Source organism: Trichechus manatus, unplaced genomic scaffold, assembly GCF_000243295.1.
Source record: "Trichechus manatus latirostris isolate Lorelei unplaced genomic scaffold, TriManLat1.0 scaffold00021, whole genome shotgun sequence".
Classification (NCBI taxonomy): Eukaryota; Metazoa; Chordata; class Mammalia; order Sirenia; family Trichechidae; genus Trichechus; species Trichechus manatus.
In genome coordinates, this window is record NW_004443957.1 from 6,145,924 (window position 1) to 6,168,457 (window position 22,534).

Below are 22,534 nucleotides of genomic sequence, written 5' to 3' on the forward strand. Positions count from 1 at the left end.
AGGCTGATGAAGTCTCTGGTTTATGTGGCCCTTTCTGTCTCTTGGGCTAATACTTTCCTTGCGTCTTTGGTGTTCTTCATTCTCCTTTACTCCAGGTGGCTGGGACCAATTGATGCATCTTAGATGGCTGCTTGCAAGCTTTTAAGACCCCAGATGCCACTCACCAAAGTAGGATGCAGAACACTTTCTTGATAAACTTTGTTATGTCAATTGACCTAGATGTCCCCTGAAAGCATGGTCCTCAGACTCCTACCCCTGCTACTCTGTCCCTCAAAGTGTTTGATTGTATTCAGGAAACTTCTTGGCTTTGGTTTAGTCCAGTTGTGCTGACTTCCCCTGTAGTGTGTGCTGTCCTTCCCTTCACCTAAGATAATTCTTATCTACTATCTAGTTAGTAAATAATCCTCCCCCTCCCTCCCCACCCTCGTAACCGTTAAAGAATGTTTTCTTCTGTTTTTAAAACTTTTCTTGAGTTCTTATAATAGTGGTCATACAATATTTGTCCCCCTGTGAGAAATTACCTAGTCTTGATTAGACATTTCAAATTTATTTCTATTTCTCCCTTATAACTCCTAACAATTTTTAAAAAATATCTGTCCCAGAGCTGGTTGGATGGACACGGAAAACTTGGGGCAGAAAGGGGGAGTGTGCTGTCAGTGTATAGGGATTGCAACTAGTGTCACATAACAATATGTGTATAAATTTTTGTATGAGAAATTAACTTGAGTTGTAAACTTTCACCTAAAGCACAATAAAAAACAAACAAAAAATCTATCCCCTTATATAATTTATATGTCATAGTATAAACATTTTTCTCTTAATGTTCTAATAGTTTTTCTTTGTGAAATAGCAAACACATTCCCACTATTTACCACTATAACCCCAGTGTCTTGCCCAGTGCTGGCAAATGATAGGTATGCAATCACTAGTTGTTAAATGAATGAATTGTCTGTCTGCCTTTGTTTTCTCCTCCATTGCATTCAACCTCTTTTAAACTCTCCCCCTCCTCCTTCAGGAGTTTTTCCTTCACAATTTCAGAAAGACTTGGAGAGTAGTCACCCAGTACTGTGAAATGTCTTGCATATTCAGGCTACTTAGAGTTTAATTGACAACAAAAATTTAAAAATTTCGTTACAGAAGGCAGTTAAATTAGGAAAGCAAATGGTGTGTTATTATTGATACACGCCATCTAGTGGTATAGAATAACAGCTGCTCATAGATCAATTAAATATTATTTTGTTATTTCTTAAAAGTAGAACAAAAAACATTAGTTAAAGAGTACATATGATCCACTGTATGTCCCAAATAGAAATTAAATTTGGAGAATGAAGATATAAGCTTTAAAGCTGCTATGGTAGAAAATAGGAGAAGTAGGACCGTACTTCATCCCTAAATGCATTCCATTCACCAAATCTCTTATTCATTCGGCAGTTATTTATCAAGCCACTACCCTGTGCCAGACAGTGTGAGGTGTTGGAAATATAAATTCACAGTCCCCATCTTGAAGCGTAAGAGGAGATGGTAAATGCCGGTGACACACTGTGTGCCAGCCACTGTGCTAAGCCCCTCGCACTCAACGTCATATGGAATCATCAGCACAGCTCTCTCAGGTATTATTATACCCAGTTTTTGGATGAAGAAAATAGGACTTTGAGAGGTAACCTGTCTATAGTCATGTATCTAGTAAGCTTCCAAATCAGATCCAGCGCCAAAGGGTGGACTCCGAAAAAATCCACTATTTGGGCTATCAAAGTAAGGGAAAAGATGGAAGATGCTTTTGAATAACATACAATTTAAGCTCTTTTTGGAGGATGGGAGAGGTGATATGAGGGAAGAGGGCAGAAGACACCTTTAAGGGTGATAAAGACCATACAATTCGTTTAGCTCTTAGACTGGTCTTTAGAAGTTGAGAGAGACAATAGTGGACAGGAGATGTGAATGCCTGTAGCCAAGAGTTGGAATCAGCAGAAAAGAAATAGTCCACTTGTCTTGGAAGATTCTTGGAGATACACTGGATTGGGAACATTAGCTCAAAGGCCAATTTACAGGATTTCTTATTTGTGAAACATAAGATTAAGAACATAAGAAAAATATTTGTCACTAATCCTTGATCACGCCATCCAATACTACCTTTCCAGGTCTCAGTGGCGCAAATCTACCGACATTAAACTCGATTATGCATTTTAATATATTGCCATTGCACTATTCTTAAGAGTTGTTTCATGTGTACAGATCCCTGCTCAGCTTTAGTGTATGTTCCTTGAGAGGAGGCTGGTCTTATTATTTATGTATAACAATCTTCTGCATTCCTTCAGATCAGAACTGAGCACGCAGTGTGTCTCCATAAATACTTGCTGAATTGAGCTTTTTTATTAGATGGATTTCTTCTTAGGTTACCATGGATAGTATGCGGTGTTTAGTACATTATTTAATAACTCTTATGTTATTCTATTGATTTGCACTTTAAGAGGAACACATGGTTTATTTTCATCAGGATGACCCATGTGCTACAAGGGCAGGGCCAGTAACCCAGCTTGTTGGAGCTGCAGTTCTTCCCCCTCTTACTATTATTACTATTATTATTTTAATTGCAGCAGGATGTGGCACTTCTTATTTTACTTCACAGGACCATACCTTAGCAAGTTTCTGTTGTGAGAGGTTTCCATTTTGAAATAAAGCAAAGTGATGTCCATTTGCTAATCCAAATATGAGGATTTTCCCTCTACAAAGGAAACAGGACCTGACATGGACTATGCTCTGTATGAGTGTTTAGGAATGAATAAGCCTTGTGCTCTGGCCAGAAGGCATGCTACTTCCCAAACACGCCTTGAAGTCTGTTCCCGTGCCTTTACGCATCGTGTGTCCTCTTGCCAGCAAGCCCTCCTCTCTTTTCTGCTTACTTATCATCTTGGTGAAGGCTTCGATGATAGTTCAAGCTTTGCTTCACCGCCAGCCAGCTCTCCTGCTCCCCCTGTGCGTGCCACTTACTGGTGGTCCTGATGACCTGCTCCCAAGATCTGCACTTTATCATGAAATTCACATACTCCGGCCGGTATGTCCTTGAGTCCTTTGGGTCTACCATAATATCCTGAATGTATTATACAATCAATATGTATTTGTTGTAAATTACGTTGATTTTATGGAAAAGAAATACTTTTTAAAAGAGGGACTATAGTAGAAAAGGGAAGGAGGAAATAAGAGTGGGAATATAAACCTTATTTAACTTAGACAGCCATTTAGGTTTATTACAGTATATGCATATCTGTAAGTAGAATTTTGCGTTAGTGTGTCAAAGAAATAAACTCTAGTTTTGCTAAATTCGGAGGTTGTTGTTTTCTGCTGTCAAGTTGATTCTGACTCATAGCAACCCCGTGTGGCAGAGTAGAACTGCCCCACAGGGTTTTCTGGGCTGTAATTTTTTACTGGAAAGAGCCCTCGTGGTGCAATTGTTAAGTTCTGGGCTGCTAACCGAAAGGTCGATGGTTCAAACTCACCGGTCACTCTACAGGAGAAAAGACCTAGCAATATGTTCCCGAAAAGTACAGCCATGAGGCAATTCTACAATCTTTACTGGAGCAGATCACCAGGACTTTCTCCCACGAAGCTGCTGGGTGGGTTTGAATGACCAATGTTTCACTTCACAGCTGAGTACTTAACCGTTGTGCCACCAGGGCTCCTTTTTTTGGAATGGGATAGACAGCTAGTATTTCTTTGAACTCTGTCCCTGTTTACACCTTTTACAAAAAAATAGGTAAGACTGATGTTGAATTACTTCAGAAGGAGTTGATTCAGAATTTGTAAAGAGAATTAATCCTTGAGTCTGTTTCTTTAGGGACCCTCTAGAGCATGACGACATTCATAGGGACAGAAAGTGACAACTAGAGAACAAGGGGGGGAGGAGGGCGAAAGTGAGAAGGCAAACATATGACAGTTAGCTCTAGCTTCTAGGCAAATAAAATTTCCTACTTCATAGCTGATATTTTCCTCTAAAACTTCAGCAACATTTATAGCTTTAATAGAAAAAGAGTTTTTTTTTTTTGGGGGGGGGAAGGGTAAGATATCCTGAAGCCAAAATGATGAACTGATATCTGAACAGATGCCACAATTTCACATTCTCTGCCCTAAGTTTAAAGGTGTTTACCCCTCCCTGAAAAGGCAAGGAACAAGAGGACTACTGGAAAGAAGATATTCTAATATTTCTAGACTATTTCATTTGGTGAAGAAGGTTCAGAATCATTCCTGAAGTCTTTCTCTTGAAAATGTCCCACAACCTGCCATGGTGTAGCCACCTTGTGGTCTTGCCCTCCACTGTATGACCACTGCTGAGCATGCCATTGTCCAGGTGTGCCACAGGGGCTCAGTCAATGTTTGCTAAGGGCATGAACATTCTGATGAGGAAGGGCTGCATATGACTTAGGATTATGGGAAAGCCAATAACTTTTGTGTACTTTGATAAATGCACCCAGTTGTTTATTCTGCACAATCAATTACGAGCATTTTTTTTTTTTCAAATGTGAACTTTGGTAGTGGGGTAAGGTGAGCCCACGTGTTAGAGGAGAACTGCTCCATCGGGTTTTCTTGTTGTAATCTTTAGGGAAGCAGCTCACCACCAGGCCTTTCTTCTGTGGTACTGCTGGGTGGGTTCGAACCACCAACATTTGGTAGTCAGGTGCTACCCAGGGACCTTTGGGTAAAAGTTTAGGATATTTCAATTTAGTTTACAAAACACCCAAAGAGGGATGGTGAGGTGGGAGAGGAAGAAAATTGTGGCTCACATAGTCATGAAGAGTGTTTGTTCTGACTTGCATAAGATTATTATGTATCAGGCACTTAAGAACCACATCAAAGGACAACTGCAGCCGCAGCAGCACGACCCACATCAATGACAACCCATTCCCAGTGACTCAGGATCTGCTATGTGCCTGGCAGTTGCTGAATTAGGGGTCATAGCTCAGGGAGAGACGTGGTTCTTCTCCTCATGGTGCTTACAGGACAGTGGGGAAGACAATGAAATACACAATGATGTCCAGTGTGAGAAGCATTATGATCATGTATTACAAAGGGAAGTGCTCCTCCCTAGACTCCCCAGGAAAAGTCCCTTCATGTTTGCTCCTGTGGGATTTGTTCTACCTCTAGTACCTCTAGTAGAGTATCTAAAATGTATCAGTATCTACACGTGGGAGAGGGTGAGCTTCTGACAAGCAGGGACTGTGTTTTTCACATTTTTATATCCCCAGCACCTAGCAGTGTTTTGAACATCACCAAAACAAAACAAAAATAAATAAATTGCCTTTGAGTCAATTCTGACTCATAGTGACACTACAGGACAAGGTAGAACTGCCCCATCGGGTTTCCAATGCTGTAATCTTTACGGAAGCAGATTGCTACATCCCTCTCCCACAGAGCGGCTGGTGGGTTTGAATTGCAGACCTTTCGGTTAGCAGCCGAGAGGTTTAACCACTGCACCAGTGGGTCTCTACAAATGTTTAACGACTAAATAATAACATTACAAACACTGATAACGGGGCGACAATTGGGAAGCCCATCAAAACCTGGAGAATTCAGGGATTTTGTCATATGGTGGTATTGCTCTCTGACATGTTTTATTATACCCATTCTATACACTTTTATTGGCTGCAAAAATGGACTCAAACATAACAATGATTGTGGGCATGGCTCAGGACCTGGCAGTTTCCTTCTGTAGTACATAGGGTCGCTATGAGTCGGAAACGACTCGCTGGCACCTGACAACATATATTTTTATGAGATGTAAAAGACTGTATAATATGTACATGCTTTAGATTACAGAGATACATACTTTGGGAGGGACTTTCTTCATTTAACTTTTAATAGGATTATGTTCTGGGAAGTGTTTGCGATAGGGAGTTAGAGGCAACTTAATCTCTAAAGGAAGAATTTTGCCTCTCTAAGGGGAGGAACTGCAAGCCTGAATCCTGCCACTACCAATCTAGGGAAACAAAGCCTAGAAGCTCCGAAATGTAAAGCCACTAGCTCAGCAAATGCTGTGGTGTTGCTGGAAGGTCATTAACCAGTCTAGCCATTCTCATGGCGACCCCACCTGTGTCAGAATAGAACTAACTGCTCCACAGAGTTTTTCCGGCTGTGATCTTTCAAAAGCAGATCACCAGGCCTGTGTTCCGAGGTGCCCCTGGCTGGGCTGGAACAGTCAACCTTTAGGTTAGTAGTCAAGCGCTTAACCTTTTGTGCCACCAGGTTAAGTGAGAGGCCACCTAAACCAGTACTGTATCATTTTAGACAGAGACAACCCGATCTAGCTTAAAAGATTCCTTGGAGATCCTTTAATCTTTCAGCAACTAATTCAAGAGTCAAGCAATTTACATTAATGTTTTCAGGTAATGCTCTCTTTAACGTGATCAACATTCCCTAGGAAAGTAAATAGATGGGTAAAAAAGTTCATTTACTCCTCGATGAGATAAAGATCAAACGAACACTCCTCCTGCCGGTAGAGGCCAGCCGGGAGGGCGGGGTGGGCAGGCACGGGTTGGGCCCGGGGCTGCAAGCCTCTCGCAGCTTCACCTGGTTCCGAAAAGTGTCTCCAGCTGCATTCCGGCGCACCTGGCATCCACCAGCCCTCGTTACATCCAGTTTATTCATGCGCTTCTCTGAGCCCCCCTCCCCCCGCCAGCCCCGGGGTCAGGGGCACCGCCTCGGCGGTCTAGGCGCTCCTCCCAGCCAGGCACACCTCGGGGCTCGGCCTGCTGAGACCTCGCTCGCCGTCCCTTTGGTCGCCAAACCGCCTAGTCTTCTTCTGAGGAAACCGACGAGGTCTTTTAAAGGTGGCCCCTAACGTGGCGCTCTCACAGCGTCCCGGGCAGATCGGGCCCGCGGGCTCCTCGGCCGCAGCTCTGCGATGGTTCCCGTACTCCGGAGCCGGCGGGCGCGGAGCCTCGGCGCGGGGACGCCCAGCACCAAACGGCGCATCTGCTTCGCTCCGCGGACGGTGGACTTGGGCCTGTCGGGGTCCGGCCAGGCGCTGCCGGCTTGCTGGCTGCATCGAGCAGACGGCGCGAAGCTCGGCGTGGAACTTACTCCTGCCGGGGGAGAGCGCACGTCCGGAGACACAGGCCACGGCTTACACTTGAAAGCGCAGGCTTGTCCCTGCGTCCGCAGACAGGTGAGCAGATGCCCGCCCCGCCCTCTCAGCCCGCCGGCGCAGAAGTCCGCAGCCCTTTCGCGAAAAGCGCGCTCGGGCTCCCCTCCCGGACACGCCGCTCCCCGCGCCGCGGGCCTGGGAACCGCGCGCCGGCGGCGTTCCGAGCCCAGCGGCACCGCGAGACAGACGGCGAGCTCGCCCAATCGCTAAGGGCGGGCTGAGGGGCCCGCAGGCGGTGTTGGATCTGGCGCCGCAGACGGTGGAGCCGGGAGGAGCCGAGCGGAGCGCTGAGCTGAGGCGGGGAAGCGCGTGTGAGTGCTAGACCCGGCCGGCCGCCCAAGATCCCGCAGCGCCACCGCTCGCCGCGTCCGGGCCCGAGCTCAGGCGGCGAGCATACCAGGTGTCTCCCCACCGCATCCCTGAGCCCGCAGCCCTGAGCCCTCAGCCCGCAGCCCAGCGAGGGGGAGAGTCCAGGGCCGGGGCGGGCGGCGGGTTCCGAGGCGGCGGCCCGGGTCTCTGCCGCCCAACGCGCGCAGGCTGTAGCAGGTCCCGGAGGGACGCGTCTGCCGTGGTGCGTGTGGGTTGAGAGGAGAAAGGGGCCAGCCACTGTCCTCGGCAAGGGGGCAGAGGGGCCTTTCGGGAGCTCCAGCCCGTCTCTGGGAGACAGCCTCTGCGGGCAGTGTCACCGAAGGTGAAGTGGCTGTTCTGGGGGTGACGGCGGGGTGCTGACGCGCGGCCTCCTGAGCGCCCTGGCGGGGGCCTCGGGGGCTGGGACGCAGGGCGGGCGCGGGGACTGAGTGTGTCTGCGCGACCCGAGGCGGCGGGTCGCAGATGGAAGAGGAGCCGCCCCACTCGTTCTCTCAAAGTTACGGATCGACTGAAAGGTTATTCCCGTCTTGGTGACATTAGCACTAATGAGAACCTTGCTTTGGGTGCCCGGTAACTCCTCTCTGACTAACACTCAAAACGATAAGACAAAAAGGTGCCAGACGCGGTTACCCCCCGACCAGTTGGGGTTACTTGTTTAACTTGCTGCAGGGTGTATTCTCCTTAAAGACGTGCACCCGAAGCGCGCGCTTGGGGGCCTGGCGCGTCTCCCCGGGACCCGGATTCGCCTTTGTAAGATCCTCAGTTACTGGTGTGCGCGCTTCTGAGTACGTTCTTTCTTCCAAATCCCGACGGCTCTTCCGCTTTGCTAATTTCTCCGTCTCGCTGCCTTCTCCGCTCCTGGGACAGTCTCACCATATTATTGAAGGTAGTTTTACCACGGTTTGGGAATATGACTAAGAGCACCTACAGCTTAATTTTCAGCCTTGCTGCAAACCCAAAGAATCAATTTCCGTTCATCAACTACAAGCGAGAGCCGATGTTTCTCGGGAGGAGAAACAACTTGGCATTACTCCTCTGGGAAATATTTGTCATCATTAACCTGCTTCAGTTAAGTTAATTCGGCCCAAGATGACTCCAGCGTGAGTGTTAGAAAAATCAAGTGCATTGGTCACGGAATTGTGTTTACCAAAACAAGATTTTGGCCAAATTTAAAGTGGAGACATTTGGATTTTGCTTACATTTAGGCTTGGTTTTGATAAAGATGGCTTTTTTTCTCCCCCAAACAAAGAATCTTGGTGATTCTCCTGGGTTTGCTCATTAAGTTTAAAATAGTCGCTGATTTTCCTTTTCTTTGCCTCTTTTGTCTGCAGTTTCCATTTCTAAACGTTAACACTAGGTGGCTTTCTTATGACAGGCATTTAGTAAACTGTCCTTTTGAGTTGTCTGTGTTTGCAGTTCAGGTTGTAATTTTTCCAATCTTATAATTTATAATGGGAGGAAAAAAAATTCCAAAACTGTTGCTTTACTTGAAGTATATTACTTCTCTATAAAACCGATACAAATACCTATGCACATACCAAATGGTGGCCCATCATTTCTTTCACACCTAAAGATGAATTTCAAGAGACACTTTGGCTTCTGTACTTAGTCACATACTTAAGAATGTCTGTTTCATGTTTTGCCTAATTTGAGGAATTCAAAGTTCTTCAGTGAGTTTTGTAATTCTGTTTAGAAAATCTTTCTGCTCACTGTGTTTACTGCTTGATTTAGTAGTTCACTGGTTGACTCTGAGAGGTACAAAAGAGTACGTATTCATGGGAAAGTGCAGTCTTTTCTTGAGTTTTGCGTACAAATTTCATTGACTCCTAAAGATTTCAAGATGCATTTAGGGGAAAAGAGATATGCATGGATTCATACCAAGGATTGGGTTATGGACATCTTTAGTTCCTTCTCTCCTCTTGCTTGATATTTGCTTTTTCATTTCTGAGCACAACCTCTTATGAAAAGTACTATAGCCTGTAGTTGGCCATTTCAGCACCGAGAAGTTTCCAGTCATGTTTTTAAGTACTTGTATTCTAAAGCAAGACCATAGCAGCCTGTCCAAATCTTGCCTAAGTAGGCAAACTTATTTACAAGCTATGGAAGTATCTTAAAAGTATAAGTCATTTATTGAGTGCCTTGCCCAGCTTCATATGTGACATGTTGAATTGATATGTTTGTTCTGAATTAGTGTATTCATAACTAGCTGAAGGAAAACAAACAAAACAAAAACAAACCCAACAACTACTGAGAAAGCATCTAGGAAGTAGGAAATGAAATGAAATCAGAAACAGCTTTTAATCAGTACCCACATGCTGCCTATAGAGGGGGTGAAATGAACTGGGATAAGAAGCATTGTACGCATGGGGTCCTGAAAATAAAGCAAGAGAGAAATAACAGGTATGGGGGTGGAGCTTCTGGCTTTGGAGTATAAGCCACAGATTTTCCCCTGATGGTATTAGTATATATTTTTCATCAAATACTTTTTATGTTTTTAAATATTAAGACTTTTTGAAGAGCTTTAATTTTATGGAATGTAACTTTTGGTCTAGCAGGGGAGTTATCACATTGTCGTGATTTGGCTCATATGATGCTACTTGTAGTTAAAAATGTCTAATATGAGTTTTTCTTCCCCCTCAAGACTGGAATGGTATTTTGAAGGGTTCCTTGATACCTGATCTTTGTAAACACCTGTCCACCTTGGGGATCTTTTTACATGAGGCAGAAAGGGGAATGGGTTATTCATTTTGAGAGCCTGTGTATTCCTGAAAGTGAGAAATACTCATGAGCCGCCCTGAAAGGGCAATTGTTTGGTAATTGAAGTTGGTTTAAAAGTGCTTTGTTTGGAAATCAAAACTAGTTTTTAAAAGGGTTGTGTTTACTGCATCCTTTGCAAGGAACAATGTGTTTATGTGGACATACCCACCTCTCTCCACACACAGCCGTAATTGGTAAATGCAAGGTTTTGGAGATGGAGGAAGGCATTGAGTCTTTGAACTTATCATCTACTTATGGTGGTGGTTTAGGATTACAAATCCTTTCAAAGACATACTAAATTTGAAGAAAATTCAGCCTGTTTACTGTGAACCAGAAAACAAAGTTTTTTTTTTCTGTTTTGAACTTGAATGACACGTGAAGGGCAGTCTTGAAGAATACGGGGTACTGAATTTTCTATTTCAGTTAATGTACCCAGTTCCCTTGCAGGGTGAGTAGAAAGAACATTAGTCAGGCAAGGAGGAACCTCCAGTTCCATGGGTCTACCGCCTGTTCCCTAAATAACATTTTTGAGCAGCCGGTTATTTCTGAGCTTCGCTTTCTTCATCTTAAAATAAGTGAGTTTGGCTAAAGTATTTCTGTGATCCCTTTGAGTAGCAACACTTAAGGTTTCTTTATCATTTAAAATAAGTATACAAGAGTAATGAAAATGACTGGAATCATTTATATTTTATAGATGTAAGTTTGTATATGAGTCGGAATCCACTCGACAACAGTGGGTTTGTTTTATTTTGGAAGTTTGTATGTAAACACTTGGGAGAGTTACAGCTACTTGACTTACCTTGGAAGCGATTATTCAGAAATTGCTTTTCTGTTCCAGTCACATTCAGCCGTGACCCCTTTAAAGGAGGGATAACAATGTAATAGGAACTTAAATGCTTTGCAACTTTGGAGAGAAATCGTTTTGATCCTTTCTGAACTTGATTTATAAACTTTAACTTCAAAGATTAGTAGTGGTCTAAGGGAGCCATGTCTGATGCACTGCCAAGGTTTTGTTTGTTGTTTGTTTGTTTTTTTTTTTTTTATTGTACTTTAGGTGAAGGTATACAGACCAAATAGTTTCTCGTTAAACAGTCAGTACACATACTGTTTTATGACATTGGTTAACAGCCCCACGACATGTCAACACTCTCCCTTCTCGACCTTGGAGGACCTTTTTTTTGGTGAAAATATACATAGCCAAGGCGAGGTTTTGTTTCTTGTGATATTTCATGTTTTTTTGTAATCCAATTCCTTGATAAATTTTTTCTCCCTCTACAACGCTGTATAGTCAAGTTGAGTGATAGGAAAAGAAGAAAATACACGGTAAGTTGAGTCTAGTTATCATAGCATCTCTGGGCCAGAAGGTATCTTAAGCTTATCCCTTTCTGTTCTTATACTTTTTGGAAACCAAAGCAAATTCTAGGGATTATCACTTGTCAGCTTTTAATGCTGCTACATAAGTATATTGGAGCCCTGGTGGCGCAGTGGTAAGAGCTTGGTTGCTAACCAAAAGGTTGGCAGTTTGAATCCACTAACCAGCCGCTGCTTGGAAACCTCATGGGGCAGTTCTACTCTGTCCTGTAGGGTCACTATGAGTTGGAATCGACTCGACGGCAACGAGTTTGGTTTTTTGGTTTATACCCCCACACACAGACACTTTGTCTTTTTGCATGGACCAGTGAAAACTTCAGTAAGGACCAGAGTTTGGAAATCACTGACGCAGACCAACTAATGCTTCTTTGATGCTTGGATTGTCTTTATATGATCTCTGCTAGTGGTCTTCAAGCAATACCCGAACATCTCTGTAATGGGAACCTCTACCTTTTTGATGTTTTTGATGATTGGAAAAATTTTTTGGTGTATAGAATTGATACCCAATTCTACGTATTATTATTTTGAATTCCACTCCCTTGGTAGTTTACAGTATAAATCCTTCTATAGAGGTATTTCAGTTACTCACAGAACAATATCTGTTAAAGTTGGCCCAGAACCGAATGCTTCTAGTGCAGCTTGACCAGTGTAAAGTAGAGGAGGAGTGCCCTTCCTTCAAGTTGCGTTTCCTGCTTGTTTTGATGTAGTCCACATTTGCATTCACTGTTTTGGTGGCCCCATTCCTCTGACTCAGTGAGTTTCCTGTTCACTAAAACAACTGAGCCCTTAATAGCATGCTGCCCGTAAGCCATATCTTCCCCATCCTGTACTAATGTCAGTGCAAGACCTAATGTTTATTGTGCCTGGTTTTATTTTAACTGGTTCTTCAGTGGTGTTTTGGGGAACTTCTAAGAGAAGAAAAGCAACTTTAAAAGTGCAGATTGACAGTGTAATTCTGTATCTTATCAGCCAGAACCATCCCTAGGTGCAAGGGAGGCTAGAAAATTGATTGTTTAACTTTTCCAGCTTTCGGTTGGTTGGGACAGGGTGATGAGAACAACAGTGCACAGTATCTGCTGAAATGTCTGATCTAAGTTAGCAGTACCCATCCCACCTCACCCCACCCTCTTTTGCAGTAACTCCCCTAATTGCGCTGTATTTTGATCCATAGCACTTATCATTACCTGACATTATATGGATTATTAGTTTTTGTATGTTTATCTTCTGTCTCACTTCAGTAGAATGTCAGTGCCATAAGAGCAGGGACAGTTTTGGTTTACAGTATACTGAATTCCTTGTACCCAGATGGTTTTTGCCACATGGCTTTCAAAAAATACTTGCTAATTAGATGATTGAGAGTTAGGGATTTGAACATGAAAGAATTTTATATTTTCACTTTTGTTGAACTAAGTAGTTTTGCCTTCAAGTTCTAATTGTTTCTGTTGTAAATTATCTGAACATTTTATACCTCATTTTACATTTCTTCCAGGGTATCTAAAATGACCTTTGATTGAACTCTTCTTACGGAACTGGTAAAAATGTAGAAGTAATTTTCAAAGAGAGTTTTAAAATGGAGTTCTATCAAGACCTCTGTAGCCACATTCAGAGAGTTTTGGGGAGTCTGGGCACCCTGGGGTGTGCCCTTCCTTTTATGAGAGTGTCTGGTGTACACCGTTCCCAGGCTTCCAAGTCTGGTCCCACATGACTGCACAGCCTCATGGGAAGTTGTTTGGGCTCATTAATAAAGATGACTGAAAAGAAATGGTTTCTGAAGTGTACAACATTACCTATAGTCTTTTATCTCTTGATGTATTAGCAATTATATTAATTTTCTACAAGAAATAATAATTTTTAAAAACTTCATCAGTAGCATATAGTAGACGTTGTGTTGATTTAGTACCTTTAATTTGAGGATTGCAAAGTACATTAGAATATTATTTAAGCCTTAAATGTAGTAGGCATAAATATTGCCTTACCCTGTGAAACCCTAAATAAATTTCAAGTGGTAAGCATACTTTAAATTTTATGTGATAGAACCTTTTTTTATCTTTAATATCCTGACATGGTACTGATTCCTATGTTACATGAAATTAGGGGGTATCATTCTGACTCCTCTTTTTTTAAATTTGTATATTAGGGCATGCTATAATGACAGTTATTATTATTAATGACAGTTGGATCCCTGGAGGTACAGTGGTTAAGAGCTATGGCTGCTAACCAAAAGGTTGGCAGTTCAAATCTACCAGCCACTCCCTGGAAACCCTATGGGGCGGTTCTCTGTCCTGTAGGGTTGCTATGAGTTGGAATTGACTCGACGGCGACGGGGTTATGACGGTTGTAGACAATGCTGAGAGAGGAACCAGAATTATAAGTAAAATTACTTGACTTACCACCATTTTTGTTTATTTGAGGGTCATTGTAAATCAGCTATGGAAGAAAGTCCTGGCGATTTGCTTTCATAAAGGTTACAGCCAAGAAAGGCCTATGGAGCAGTTCTCTATAACACATGGGTCCACTATGAGTCGGAATCAACTCAGCAGCAGTTGGTTTGGTTTTGGTAAGTCATTTGCTTGGAATAATGAATCTCTTTTCCTATTTTAAAAGTTTTAAAGATGAGCGAGGGAGGCTGATGCTTATGACCTATAAATATAGTAAAGAATTGGGGAGAGATATTCCTAAAGGTAAATTTAAAAATATTGTGCCCTGAACGTTCATTTATGTCTTCTCACATATACTTAAGAAGAACCTTACCAGGCTGGTGGGATTATCCTCTTACAGATGCAAAAACTAAGGTTTAGAGAGAGAATGAGTGATCTTCTGAATCTTAGTTCTTAAATGTTTAAACCAGGTCTCTTGACTCCAAATATAGTGCTCTTTTCTTTGCTCCACAGCTGCCTTGCAATGTACTGTAGACCTCAATAAGTAATTTTAAAATGAATGAATGAATGAATGAAAGGAGAGGAGGGAAGAAGGAAGGGAGTGAAGGTGGATGTATGAGAATAGGAGCTGTAATGGAATTACCTCACTGCCCCTGCAAGGGGGAAATGGTGGCTCAGGGTTGGCCTAATGAGCTTATTGTTCTAGTCTAAAAAATGCAGTTCTATCGGCCAGTGGCCTGTCTGTTATTAACTAGAAGTTTTGTGGTGAGGTAGCAGTTGTGCTGATTGAATCAGGTTATATATTCTTTGTTGCTGTGAAGTGAGTGAGTTCTTCTGTGATCATGCAGAGAAGAATTTTTTAGCTCCTGAGTCTTTGCCAAGAATAAAAGAAATGTAAGAAGAAAACAATTTTTGTTTTGCATTTATACTTTGCTAGATTTGCATAATCTTTGTTTAAGCCAGTTGAATGTGAATCCCTAAATAAATTTCAGGCATTTAAATATTTAAAAGGATTCATCCACAGTACTTTACTCACCCAAAGAACAAGTGCTTACAACAAAGAAAATAACACGCTTGCAGATGTAGTCCATATAGACTTTGTTCACCTTGTCATTGAATTATAAAACATTAATAGCGAAGCTAGAATTTGGACATTCATTGAAATGCTTAGCTGGCTCTGTTCCAAAATATTGTTTCTCTGGTAGAGAAAGCAGGACGATTTGTTTAAAACTGGCAGTTAGCCAGTCAGAATAGCTCTGATGCAATCATTGCTGTAACTACTTTGCTCCTGCTGCTAATTTTAGGGGCGTTAAATCTGGGTGCTGTCTGATGGCTGCTGTTGCTGTGTGTCTGGTTATGTGGTGCTTTCTAATTTCACCCTCTTGATTTGGTACCACAGCTCTTAGTTCTTTGAGAAATGAGCTGTATAGCAGAGAGGATGTTGAGCTGGCACAGGATAGGAGCCTGGGGTGAGGAGAAGGCCCTAGGAGGGTTTTAAGGGGAACCTCCTTTAATCTTCCTACTTTCTTTGTCATTCTGTGGACAGATACTTATCATAGACACACATCTCTTGTTGTAGCACCTTGGGAAATGTTGAGAAGATGGAGAGAAGCATAAATCAAGGCTCCCGCCTTCATGGAGTAGTCTAATGACGATGTTCCCTTGTTTTTTCTTGCCACCCCTATACGCATTAATGTGTTTAAAACTGAATTTTCTATTTTTTTTTTGGAAAAGGTAAGATGGAGAAAGATGATCATTTTTTAAGAACTGTTTGAAGTATCTGTATGAGAAGTATCTGTATGATATCATAAGAGTGAAGTAGAATTTTCTTGCTGCTGTAGTAGAGTAGAGGTAGGATAAGTGGTCGTTTGGCCTTGTCTAACATATTCAGCTACCCAGGACAGTTAGTATAACCCAATTTTAAGAATAAGGATGTTGGGCCAGGCAATCTTGGGTTCTCTTTAAACTCTAGCATTCTAAGATTTCCAAGTTAGCAGGAGGCCTCCTAGGGTTTGAGAGCCTGGAGGGCAGGAACCAGGCCACTCCACCCCTGTCCTCCTGCCCTAGGTAAGTGTCTGGCACAGTCCGTAAATTAACTGACTCATAGATTTTTAGGCCTGAAAGGGACCTTAAAGTTATCATCTAATCAAACTTTCTCATGTTAGTGATTGAGAAATACGGAAAATGGTTTCGCTACCAGCCACATTGTATAATAGAATGGGCTGCCATATCCAGTGACGGACTAGTTACCGGTCAACTGTTAAGGGTTGTGGTGGAGCTGATGACCATGTGTCAGATATCTTAGAAAATGATTTCTGCATAAAGGAGACCGTAGGACAGATGGGCAGTACAGCTCCTTTCAGATATAATACTCTAGAGGTCGGTGAAATTATGATGGATTTATGTAGTTAGGAAAGCATTCGAGGAGAAGGTAGGACTTGAGTTAAGCTTTGGAAAATGGTTAGGATTTGAATTTTTGTGTAGGGTGTATTGTATGCAAGGACACTACTGGCTCTGGGGGACCAGCAAAATATATACAACATACTCTTAGTTGTCCATCTGATAGTAGTACTGTCTTTCATCAACTCAGTCTCCCTAAAACCAAATTCATCTTTTTGCCTGGTTTAAGTTTTGCAACTCCAAAATGAATTTTATTAACAAAACAACATCAGGGAGAAGTGATGGACAGTATTTTCTAAGTGGTGATGAGCTTGTCTGTAATATAAGATACCACCACCCACCTGTCAGTTTGTTGTACTGTGGTGGCTTGTGTGTGGCCGTGATGCTGGAAGATATGCCACCGGTATTTCAGATGCTAGTAGGGGCATCCATGGTGGACACGTTTCAGTGGCGCCTCCAGACTAAGGCTGGGAATAAATGCCTGGTGATCTATTTCAGAAAATTAGGCAATGAAAACCCTATGGATCACAACAGAATATTGCTTGATATAGTGCTGGAAGATGAGCCTCTAGGTTAGGAGGCATTAAAAATACACAGTGGTTGCAACGATGGACTGGAGCATAGAGCGTATCAGTGATCGTGAGGATGGTGTGGGACCACACAGACCATGCAGCAGTTTTCCTTTTGTTGTGTATGGGTTTGCCATGAGATGGAGCCTACTTGATGGCAACTTAACACTACAACAATGCAAAATAGTCAATCTGATTTTTTTTTCTATTGTAAATTACTAAAGGTTATAGAATATGTCATAAACCTAAAGTGAAAATTACTTTGGATTCAGAGAGATATAAAGTAAACAATGTTTTGGTATGAAATTACTGAATCTGTGTTAGTTTTTTGTCCAGAGAATATACATGTGGTATTATGTTTGCAATTTAAGATCACATGTTTTGTTTTGAGACTTTCTCTTTAGGGATTTATAACTTTTGGTTATTCATTTACCAAAGTGATTTATTTAAAAATTATTCTAAGTAATGCAAATTTTAAGTTAAGACAGCTTAGGAAGGACAGCTGTGGTCAAGGGGAGCTTGCCTCACCTGAGTGTCTCCACCATCAAACAGGTCAAGTTGCTGTTGATGCTCTGTTGCTTTAGTTCACATTCATTTTCATGTCCCATGAAGTAATTGTAAGTGCTGGATAAGATTTGCATTCTCAAACTCCAAAACGATAGGTCTCAGCATAATCACCATCTACTTTCTCCCAACTTTTTATCATATAAATGTTTAAAGATACAGAAAAGTCTAAAGAATTGTGCCTTGAATACCCATATACTCACCAGCTGGATTCTCTAAGTGTTAACATTTTACTTTATTGGCTTTGTGCGTATCTACCCATCATCTATCCATCCATCAGTCGATCTAATTTTTTGACACATTTTCCAAGTAAGTTGCACACTTCCCTATACTTTACCCCTAAACACTTCAATCATTCAGAACTTTTTTTTTGAGGTAATATTTATATAGTGAAATGCATACAATCTAAGTGTATCATTCTGTGAGTTTTGACAAATGCATGCACCCATGTAACCCACGTTCCCATCACCCCAGAGCCTCAGGAAGTTCTCTCATGCCTCTTCCCGGTCAGTTATCCCTGCCCCCAACAACAGCTGGGTTTTTTTTGGCCATAGATAATGTTTGCCTGTTCTTGAACTTCATATAAATGGAATCATACAGTAGTACTGTTTTTTTTTTTTTTTTTTTTTTTTGGTATGGCTTCTTTCACTCAGCACCATTTTTTTTTTTATTTTGCCGTATACTTTTAAATATATATAACACAAGGCTTGCTTTACTTTTACCTTGATCATGTGCCCTTTTCAAAGACCATATCCATTTGTCACATGCTTTTAGTAGCAATTTATTTTAGATATCTGTGTTTATCTTAAGTTTCATCTCAACCTCCTTTTTCCCGACAGGGATGTGATTTTCATATTGGATTTGGCTACTTTCTGACTGGGCCTCTTCATACACCCCATCCACAGATCCTAAAAATTATCAGGTGCTTCTTACATTAGTTTGCTAACCCTTGCTGCAGGGCCGGCTCATGCCAGCTTGCAGCATTCAGTTAAGCTCCTTTGCTTCTGAAGAGAGATGGACCTAACTAGACACATTACCCATTTATTTGTGTGTGTTACTTGGAAAACTTTAGGTGAATGAAAATGTATCTGTTTATTTTTGCAACGCCTATTCTTTCCTTTGTGATTGACTTTGAAAGAAGTTTGGAATAAAAATTTCATAAGGCATCTCTAATGAATAAATTTCCAATTCACATGTAATACTTATGAAAACTAAAATTTCTTGAGTTCGGTTTAATGATGCTATATAGAGGAGACCAATCAACTAAACCTAAAAATTAGGTTATTTTTGGACTTTTGAAATTGCCTGTGCTGAGGAGATACTGGCTAGAAAAATAAAATCCTAGTTGATTTAAACATAGAATCCTAGACTTAAATAACCGTCACTGTTGCTCTGCCCCCTTTCCTGAAGTTCTGAATTGCTCTCCAGCCGTGAGCAGAACTAACATAAAACTTTCACCAGCAATAGTGTGTTAATGGCTGTTTGGCATATACAGTGTGCAGTCAATGTGCGAAGTTTCCTCTAGGGCTGTATTGGTTAGGGTTGCTATAGCTGCCTTTAAAAGAGACAAGCTTACTTCTTTCTTATATAACAGCCTGAAGTCTGCGCAGGTGGTCTGCTTTTCTCCGCAGACCACGTTCCTTCTATCTTCTTTCTCCAGCATTAGGGTGTTGGCCTCATCTGCATGGCTGAAGCCGCCCGGGCACGTCTGCTCTTCCTGCTCTTGCAGAAAAGGGAAGGAGCCCCAAGGAGAGGTGCATCATCTGAGGTCTGGCCCAGGAGTGGTGGTTTGCAGCACTTCTGCTTGCATTACACTGGCAAACTTAATGACCTGACCACACCTAACCTCAAGAGAACCTGGGAAATGACGTGTAGCTGGCCTTCCATGGACGTTGGTTCCATTACTGCGGAATTAGCGTTGCCTTTGCTGTGGTTCTGTTCACCCAGCAGGTTTTGTGATGCTCTGTTTGATGCTGGGTGTTAGAATTCCATGTTTGGGGCTTCTCTGGCACCTGCCTCTCTACCACAGGATAAACGTACTTACGATCTTTGGCCCCTTGTTGCTGTTACACTCTGATGCCAAAACAAGGAACATGCTTTGGGTAGATGATAGACATTACTGAGACCAAGGGGACTTCTCAGTGGCTGTGGTGCCTGTAGAAAAGCTGTTTCATCTCGAAAAGCCTCCCACTTGTGAGTAGAGAAAGGCTTGTGTACCTCATAGCATTATGGTGAGGATTCATTGAGATGTCTTAGGTGCTCAGATATATTTATTCAATTATGAAATATTTACTGCATGCTTTTTCATGCCAGGAGCAGCTCTGTGGACTTGTGTTATGGTATTCAAGTAAAGCAGACAGGGTCGTTGCTCTCATGGTGCCTTTGTTCTGACAATATAGTAAACCCTCTAGTAGTATTTCCTCATTAGATCTTTTTTTATTGGAGGCAGTGCCACCATCTCTTGTGATTCAGTTTAGTTCTTGGGGACGGGGGTAAAGTCTAATAATAATGGGATTGCAGAGAGATTCTGTACCTTTGAAAGAAATGTAACTGGGGACATGGATTAGGGGCTGTAATAAAGGACCCAGTCCCCTGTTTAAAATTCAGGCTCATAATAGAGGGCTTAAGAGACACTTGCTGAATGGAATAATGTTAATCATCTATTCAGGAGCCACAGGGCTTCTTGGGAGCAGAGACCCTTCAAATGACTGCAGTGTACTCGGGCTTGTGCCATTCAGAAGGAAGTTCCATTGCAGTCAGGGGCCGTCTCCCACTCTGAGAAGAGCTGTGACAAGGTCACGGAGCATGTCGTAAGGGAACAGTTGTGCCTATGGTTTGTCCTTCTCTAATTAGTTAGCATTACACTGCTTCAGACTGAAAGAACTTTGAGCAGATTGTTTGCTAGCACCTTGAGAGAATCTCTTTATGTGCCAGTTCTGATCAGTTGGCAGTGGCTGTGTTGGGGACCATGTTAAGCAGATTCTGAGTCTGTTTCTGTTTTCAAGGGGAACAAGTGTTCTCTGGTTAACTCACTATGTGAGTCAAGAGTGTGGACATAGAGAGTGCCCACCTTTCCTAGGGCTCTGAGTTTTGCTCAGTTTTTCTGTCTATATTTAGCCTATGGAATACCTGGCAGGTGCAAATGGTTAACGTGCTTGACTGCTAGCCGAAAGGTTGGAGGTTCAGGTCCACCCAGAAGCACCTCCGAAGAAAGGCCTGGCAGTCTAATTCTGAAAAATCAGCCATTGAAAACCCTATGGAGCATAGTTTTTCTCGGATACACAGGGTGTAGCCATGAGTCAGAGTTCACTTGATGGCAATGGTATAGTTACCCTGTGGTGTTCCAAGGATGTGTAAAGTAGCCCTGGTGATACCAAACATAATTTTCCCCTCATAAAATCGGTAATGTTCTACGAACAGAAGGGTATTTCCCTCAGTATGCTTGAGAGAAAAGACTTAGGCTCATTTGCTGTTAAGTTGGATGCTTCTGTATACCTTTGGACTTAAATTTTTTTCCCCCTGGAGGTTAGAGTGTGGAGATTTCATGGTCTTGAATGAAGAACTCAGAAGAATGAAAACTTGGTGATGGGGCTGCATTTGTCACTTTTCATTAGCTAAACTAAAGGGGGGAGAGCCCTAGTGGTTGAGGTAAATGACACTTAAAACTTTTGTATAGGATGCAAGGCTGAATGGTTTTTATTTTAACAGGAGCATTGTGGCGTTTTGATGATGTGGAAGTTGTATTCATTTCCTTTCAATTGCCACTATCTGCTCAGGATATGTTACAGATGGGTTATGCTGATTTTGCTAATTTTTGCCAATAATTTAAGCATGGAGACATCCAGGGAACCTCCTGAGCGATAAGAACACAGCTGTCAAAGATAACTTTGAGAAGAGAAGCATTTCTTGAGCCTTTCATTTGATTTGGGGGCAGTAGCTGTGGCTAAGCAGCTGCAGATGGTGTTCTTTCAACTCACGCTGTGGCCGTTTGGGAGTTTTTTACATTTTTTTGTTTGTAGTGAACAAAAGAGCAGTGTGGAACTTAATCATCTAGATCAAGTGTATATAAATTCTGAGGACGGTGTCTCTACTTTATCTTAACTGAAGTATTAAACTTATTTATAAGTGAGGAAAACTGGCATGGTGATTTATGGTGTCTGACTATACCCCGCATTCACATGCCCCCAAAATGTGTGTGCTTTGACTTTTCATTAATGGGTAAACATTTACATTGGCCTTTGCCCTTGTTACTAGCTATTCCATCAGCCAAAGCCCTTTAACTTTTTCTGCTTATGCTGTTACATGAGGGATCCGGCCGTCTCTCCACTTGAACGTGGTCCTGTATTTCACATGACGTTAAGTTAGTTTAGTTTGTTGGTCGGATTGTTTGACTGAAGGAAAGAAGGAATGCTTGTGAGAGAGGGTGAAGGTTTCTCAGGGTTCAGGTCTTAATGGAAAGAGGGAGAGGAGATGCCAAAGAAATACAAACATAATAATAATCTCAGTAAAATGGTTTTGAAGCTGTGCCCTTCTTCAGTGTTCTCTGTTATTGTTGGACTCAGAATAAAGACCTGGATGGACCTTGCCTCTCATCCTGTGGGCGATTCTTACATTTTTTGTGTTCAAAACGATCTCAGCTTCCTGTTGCTCAGATACTGGGTGTGTTCTGTGGGTTAAAGCATATAGCACCTGAAAGATCATATTTTATGCTTGCTAAATTGGGGTGAACTAATTTGTTCTACATGAAAAAATTGGTTGACATTATTTTTTGTTTGTTGTTTGCATATTGTAACTTAATTGGAGGTTTCCAAAAGCCTGATCCTCCTAATCTAGTATTGTGAATACTATCTCTGTTTTGTTCTTTGTTTTTAATTCTTGTTAACAGGCTTCTCAATATCTACCTTCAGAGTAATTTCCAGAATTGTTGGAAGACAGTTACATGTTTGACACCCTGGAGAATGTATAGAAAGAACCTTCTTAGCATCTGGAGA

General features: G+C 42.1%; 1 protein-coding gene across 2 annotated transcripts in view; it reads left to right on the plus strand.

Annotated features, from left to right (window-relative positions):
* Positions 1 to 7,403: 7,403 nt before the first annotated feature.
* Positions 7,404 to 22,534, plus strand: part of SIPA1L2 (signal induced proliferation associated 1 like 2) — a 243,289-nt gene continuing 228,158 nt past the window's right edge. Inside the window, exon 1 of one of the 2 annotated variants that reach the window (XM_023728024.1) lies at positions 7,404 to 7,535. The gene's annotated coding sequence lies outside the window, so the exon portion shown is untranslated. Of the gene's footprint in view, positions 7,536 to 7,568; positions 7,707 to 22,534 lie in introns of those variants that run through there. The other variant, XM_023728023.1, reaches the window with a different exon arrangement.